This window comes from Mus caroli, chromosome 10 (assembly GCF_900094665.2).
Source record: "Mus caroli chromosome 10, CAROLI_EIJ_v1.1, whole genome shotgun sequence".
Classification (NCBI taxonomy): domain Eukaryota; kingdom Metazoa; phylum Chordata; class Mammalia; order Rodentia; family Muridae; genus Mus; species Mus caroli.
The window spans coordinates 7,655,362-7,661,568 of NC_034579.1; the positions used below are offsets into that span (position 1 = coordinate 7,655,362).

A 6,207-nucleotide genomic window follows, 5' to 3' on the forward strand; every position below is an offset into this window, starting at 1 on the left:
TGCGAGTGCGAGCTAGGAGGACGGGTCGCGCTCCTGGGCCTGCGTCCGCCACAGTGCCACAGGGGCTCCGAGAGTCCTTCCAAAAACAAACAAAAAGCAAAGGCGCGAAAGGCGGACCCGGCTGGGAGCACCAAGGGAGAGGCTGCCCCGCGGGTTCTCTGCGCTCGGCCTGACCGCCACAGGGCAGCGTGCGCATCCTCGCCCGCTGTGCGTGCGCGTGCCCGCGCACCCGCTGCCGGGCCGGGGGGCGGGGCGCGGCGGGGCGGGGCGGGGCGCGCGAGGAGGGCGGTGGCGGTTGGAGGCCGAGGAGAAAAGGCGGCGGTCCGGGCAGGGCGGAGGCGCAGAGGATTGGGACGGGACGGGCTCCGTGCGTGGTCCGGTCCGGTGCGGGGACGCTGCGGAGCCGCTGGGCGCTAAGGCCAGAGAAGCCAGGGTTTGAGCGGCGCTTCGGCCCGCGCGGGCTGGTGAGTGTGGCGAGGCCGCGGGAGGCTGGCGCGGGGACGCGGGCCGGCGGGCGGGCAGCGGCCCGGACGGCGCGGGCCCCGGGGGCGGCGGGGCCGGTGGAGTCGGCGCAGTTCGGAGGCTTCCGTCCGGCTGGCCCCGTCCGGGTCGCGCCGGGCCGCTCGTGTGGCCTGCCCTTGAGGCTCCCGGCAAATGGCGCCCCGAGCCCCGGGGACGCCGAACCGGGTGAGACCCTCACCTCCGCCCCCACTGAGCGCAGAGGAGCCCCGGGGGACCCCGGAATGCGTGGCTCGCACCCTCTGGCTCGTAGGAACTTGAGGAGTTTGGGCGCAAACGGGTTAAAGGACGGCGAGGCATCTCCAAGTGTCTCCGCGGGATAAGCGAAGTTGGTAACTTTTCCATTCATGGAAGTGAGAGGCGCGGAGGCTTAGCGGTGGCCCTGGTTAAAGGGAGACTTAGGGATCACCCCCCCAACCCCCAAGTTCCTGGGTCCAGCTCGTGGAGTCCCAGATTGGAAGCGGGACAGGGAACGCACGGCGGATTCAAAGTCACTCGGGGATTACATTTTAACCTCGACGGAGGCCTGTGTTTGCCGCGTTTCTCCTGCTCCCCTCTCCCTTCTTTGAGTCCCGTGGTAAATCCCGGATAAAAAAGATGCTTGGGAAGGAATTGACCTTTTCTTCCATGATTGCTTTGTTGACTGTGATCCAAGATGAAGTTATTTACGGGCATTCTGGTATCAAAGAGGGTTAACGTTTTTTAAAACGAAGTCTCAAAAAGTTTCTGAGGTTTTTTTTTTTTTTTTTTTTTTTTTAATTCCCTGCTAAATTTCAGGCATAGTAAGTTACATTAACACGTTCTGCACGCTTTATGTTAGTTTCCCCAAACAATCCCGTGTTGAGTGACAAAGAGACAAAGGATACCATGAAGTATCCCTGTTTGAGTTTTCTAAAGCATACAGATTCGTTGAATCACTCTTCTTTATGCTTAGTCACTGTTTCTTGCTGTAGTAGTTTAGTTGGGGACAACATGTTTTGCTAACTTCTTAGATCACCAGTTTATACCCGATACTTAACATAGGGACATAAGCTTTTGTGTGTGTGTGTGATTCTAGAAATAGTAGGTGTTTTATGAATGTTACAAGAAACTGGAACTCTAATGGTTCTGAATGTTTAGATTTAGGTTTAAAGGGTTTTTTGTTTTTGTTTTTGTCTTAAAATATAAAATACTAAAAATATACTTTTAAAAGTAATATTGCATAAAATAATTGCTAACACTTCCCATATGGTTTGAGAGGTGCTTTAAGGGCAGACAAACAGGCTTTAGTTAATGTGTTTACTGTTTGATATAGCATGTTTCTAAAATGTAACGGTTGGATAATCTTCGAAATAAGATTTTAAAACTGCTGTTTATTTAATAAAAGGAATTACTCTTGCTGGGCATTTTCCTGGAGAATATTTTTGCATTTATGTATTCAGTGATAGAATTGTAAGTTAAAAAGGCTGAGTAGATATTACATTTCATATTAGTTACGATGGGATAGGAGAGGGTCAGCTTGAAGTAAGTAGTTCCTATATGAATAGGAAAATGTTAGTCTGAATACGCCTCCCTCAAAATGTGGGGTTTTCTAAAAAACAAAATAGGTTGGTTTTTTTGTTTTTGTTTGTTTCTTCTTGTTTTTGTTTTGTTTTTTAACAGAATGGTTAATGTTAGCACTGGGTAGAGTGGTTCCTCATATAACAATAAACTTTATAAATTTAAGTACCATTTAAAAGTAGTTGTATATAAATCTGAGTATTGTGTAAAGCAGAGTGACTCCATTTGTGAATAACTATATTTACTGTTGAACACAGAAATAACTGTAATCAACTTTCAGAAATTCAGTATTGCTTTCTAAGTCCAATAATTGCCTCAAAGTCAAAAGCTGAGGCTTCCTGGAAGCCTCCTCTTGCCATCTTAGACTGAGTCCTTCCTGCCACTTGACTAGATCTGGTTTCATCTATGTATTCATTTAAATAGGTTCTCATCTGAGTATCATTTAACTTCTGATCCAAGTCCATGATTTTTTTCATTTGTGTATTTAGGGGAGAAAATTGTGAGTAGTTAAAACTTTTATTTAAAAATTTTTAACCATGACCAGGTTTAGAAATGACAGCTGTTTGTTTTGATTATATTACATCTGGAGGGATAAGAACATGAAAATAAATTTCCATCTAGCTAGCTCATTTTTATATAAAACCAGAAGCAAAGTTTAATGAAATAATTAGAATATAACTTGTTTAGCCATGTGCCTGGTTAGCCTCAGTTGTCAAGTTGACCAAACCTTGAGTCTGAGAGAAGCCTCAATTAAGGAATTGCCTAGGTCATTCTGGCCTGTGAGGCTGTCGGTGCTGGACTGTCTTTAATTGATGTAGGAGGACCTAGCCCTCTGTGGGCAGTACCATCCCTAGGTAGATGGCCCTGGACTATTTAGGAAAGCTAGCTGAGCATCGGACAGTGAGCAAGCAAAAAAGCAGCATTCCCTCATGGCTTCTGCTCGAGTTCCTACTGACTGCTCTGGATGAACTGTGCGTGACCTGGGAGTGTTAGCAGAAGCAAACCTTTTCCTCCCTGTACTTGTTTTTGGTCCAGGTCTTTTATGTATTGCCTCAGCAGTATAATGAAGGTAGAAAATCAGCGGATTGTGTGTGTGTGTGCCATGAGTTGGGGACTTGGTGGGAATCTTAATTTTCCTCATGTGGAGTCATCACCACCACCAGCACAGCTGGGACCGTTTTCTGTTTGTTGTGCTTTGTTTTTACTGTACTCAGTGCAGAATCCAAACCCTTGCATCTGGTAGGCCAAGTGCTCTACTGCTGAGCTCCCTATCTGGCCTCCACCACCATCACCATCCTTAAAAGCAGATAAAATAACTGAGGTATAGATTTGTTAACCTCAAAACAAAATGCACCGATTTGATTAGTGGGTCAGCAAGTATTTCTGTTTATTACTTACTAGTACCTCTGACTATACAAAAGATAAGATTTTTCTTAGAGGCATTTAACTGATAAAACTGTTGATTTTTGGTAATAAACTTCCTTATCATAATGAATTAATTGGACAAGACTGCTTCCACACCAGCCTTATATTAGAACATGTTTAGTAGAATTGTTTCCCCTAATAACACATACATGTAATGCTAAAGCAAAGGCTACGCTGATGCCACTTCAGACTTTGAAGTTATTTTTCTTCATGCCCTGCTCAGGCCCCTGTACATGTACAGGCGACAACCAATACCTTTCTTTTTAAACCTAGAGCTTTTCTCTATATTCCGTTCTCTAAGGTTGTTTTTTGTTTTTGTTTTTGTTTTTTATTTGAAGGTCAAAATTGAAGTTACTGTTTGATTTATTTTTTCATGATTGGCTTTTATGAAGCGTTAGGTTTTATCTTCATGTAAGATGCCTGGGACACGTTAGGTGATGCTTCATGTTTGAGCACCATTGACTCTGTACGGCTAACTGATGTATTTTGTTTTAAATTAATTTTCTAATGCTAGATATGTACAGTTTGTTTTTTAAATCATGTCATGTTGTATTTTCCACGAAATGAAGGATGTCTGGGAATTTATTTTCTTTTATTTCTTCTTTTATTCATGTATTTACACAGTGCATATGAAATGAAGCACAGGTGTGAACTAGGGGAACATAAGAGTATGGGGCAGGCATACTTTGGGTGTTCTTAGAGATTATAGTTTTCCTGTAGAGCTGGTTACTTAAAAAAAAGAAAGAAAGAAAGAAAAGATTTATTTTCAGTTGTCCCTAACACTGCCATAGAAAGTACAGCACAGAAGAGCATCTGTTTTGTAAGAGATCCATGCCTTGTCTTAGGTTCTAGGGGAAGGTTACAAGCTGAAACTAAGGTTGACACACATGGCGTATGATGAGGGAAAGATGTGTGTCTGTGTGTGTGTGTCTCAGAGACAGATAGACATTAGAAACACCCTCAGTTGTATTAAACAACTTTTTCTTAGCATATTTTAGAATTGTGCTAGTTTATGATTACATAATCTCCTTATAGATTTTTGTGAAGTTTGTGAAACAGTAGAAGCCATTGTCTTTGTGCCTTGAGTAAGAAGCTCTTGTTTCCTTGTGTGGGAAATGGCGCGTCTAAGGGTTGCTAGTCAGCCACGGAGTAGGAGTTGGCAACCAACTTCTGTTAGAGAAAACTGAAATTATTGTAAAAAAAGTTCCATCATATACAAATAATTTTTTGTCTAATGAAACTTTTTTAGTAATTCTTTTAAGTGTAGCCTACTAGAAATTGATTTGGGTAGGTTTAAAAAATGCCATTGAGTTTAATGAAGCTCATCTCAAAGTTGAAGCCATAATTTTAACGAAATGTTTTCTACCAGGTCTGGTGGGCCACTATTTAAGGATAAATTAAGGATTGAACTTTAAAAACCTGTAACACAGGCTTCATGAACAACTTAAAATACCTTGTGAAGGCATTTTAAATTTTATAATAGTGACCATGATTCAAAACAGGGTGGATTTGGAAGCGCTTTAAAGTTTGAAAGCTAGTCTCTTTCTCCAGAAAGGCTATTGGCTATTACTGAACTTTCTTTCTTTCTTTTTTTTTTTTTTCCGAGACAGGGTTTCTCTGTATAGCCCTGGCTGTCCTGGAACTTACTTTGTAGACTAGGCTGGTCTCGAACCCAGAAATCTGCCTGCCTCTGCCTCCCAAGTGCTGGGATTAAAGGTGTGCGCCACCACCGCCCGGCCTGAACTTTCTTATTTCTTTGTATATTTAACTATAAAATGGGCTTGACCTAGACATGCCAAGAATAGTTAAATTCATATGTTCATATTTAAAACATATGGTCAAAACAGTGTAATGTGGCTTAATAATTATAAAGAGCTAAAAGATTTTAGCTCTAACTAGCTCTAATCACAAGGTGATTAGGTGTTAGAATAAACTACAAGCAAAATTGTGTAATTTTCATTTGTCAAAGAACATCTTAGAATTGAATCACCAGTTGTTGAAGAGCTGCCTCATGCTCTTAAATTTTTATAAGTAAACATGTCTGCTAGTCCACAGTGATAAGATATATGTTTTAAGTCCCCACCTCTGTCACTTACCTAGATAGATGACTTTGGGCAGCCACTTAATACTATTGAACACAATTTTTCTCTGAGTTGTAAGAAATTGACTTAGTATTTGTTAAGGATAAAAGAGGTGTGTATTTGATATTAATCCTTTTTCTAGGTCTACTTCAAAAAGCAATAAAATACTATGTAATGTTGCTATGGCTACATCTTTATAACATTTTTATTGAGGGGGAGTAATGTGGAAGAGGCTACTTATTTTGAAACTCAAGAGCCTTTTGCATTTACCTTTGCATTTACCTTTGCATGTGAGTCAAAACTGCAGTGGTTACTTTAAACACTTTTCAATTAAGGAATATCAAGGTGTGCTCTGCCTGGTGTGATTGGGTGACGGTGTGGATAATATCATAAAGTGTCCCCACCACACCAAGTTCCAAAACACTGCTTGTGTTTTTAGATTTCTCTCTTAGTAACAGTCAAATTTAACCTCTAGCATGTGAGATAAACTCAGCCTTATTGCAAAATAAGAAAGCTCCAGCTGTTTTCACACTCTAACCCCGCCTCAGTAAGGCTCGTCTTAATTCTTTTTTTTTTTTTTTTCGTTTTGTTTTGTTTTGAGATAGGGTTTCTCTGTATGGCCCTGGCTGTCCTGGAACTCACT

At 42.0% G+C, this 6,207-nt stretch overlaps 1 protein-coding gene across 3 annotated transcripts in view; it reads left to right on the top strand.

Annotated features, from left to right (window-relative positions):
• The first annotated feature begins 293 nt into the window (after positions 1–293).
• The window catches only part of Fbxo30 (F-box protein 30), a 14,904-nt gene continuing 8,990 nt past the window's right edge, over positions 294–6,207 (top strand). Inside the window, exon 1 of one of the 3 annotated variants that reach the window (XM_021175260.2) lies at positions 294–464. The gene's annotated coding sequence lies outside the window, so the exon portion shown is untranslated. The other 2 variants (XM_021175262.1, XM_021175261.2) reach the window with 2 other exon arrangements.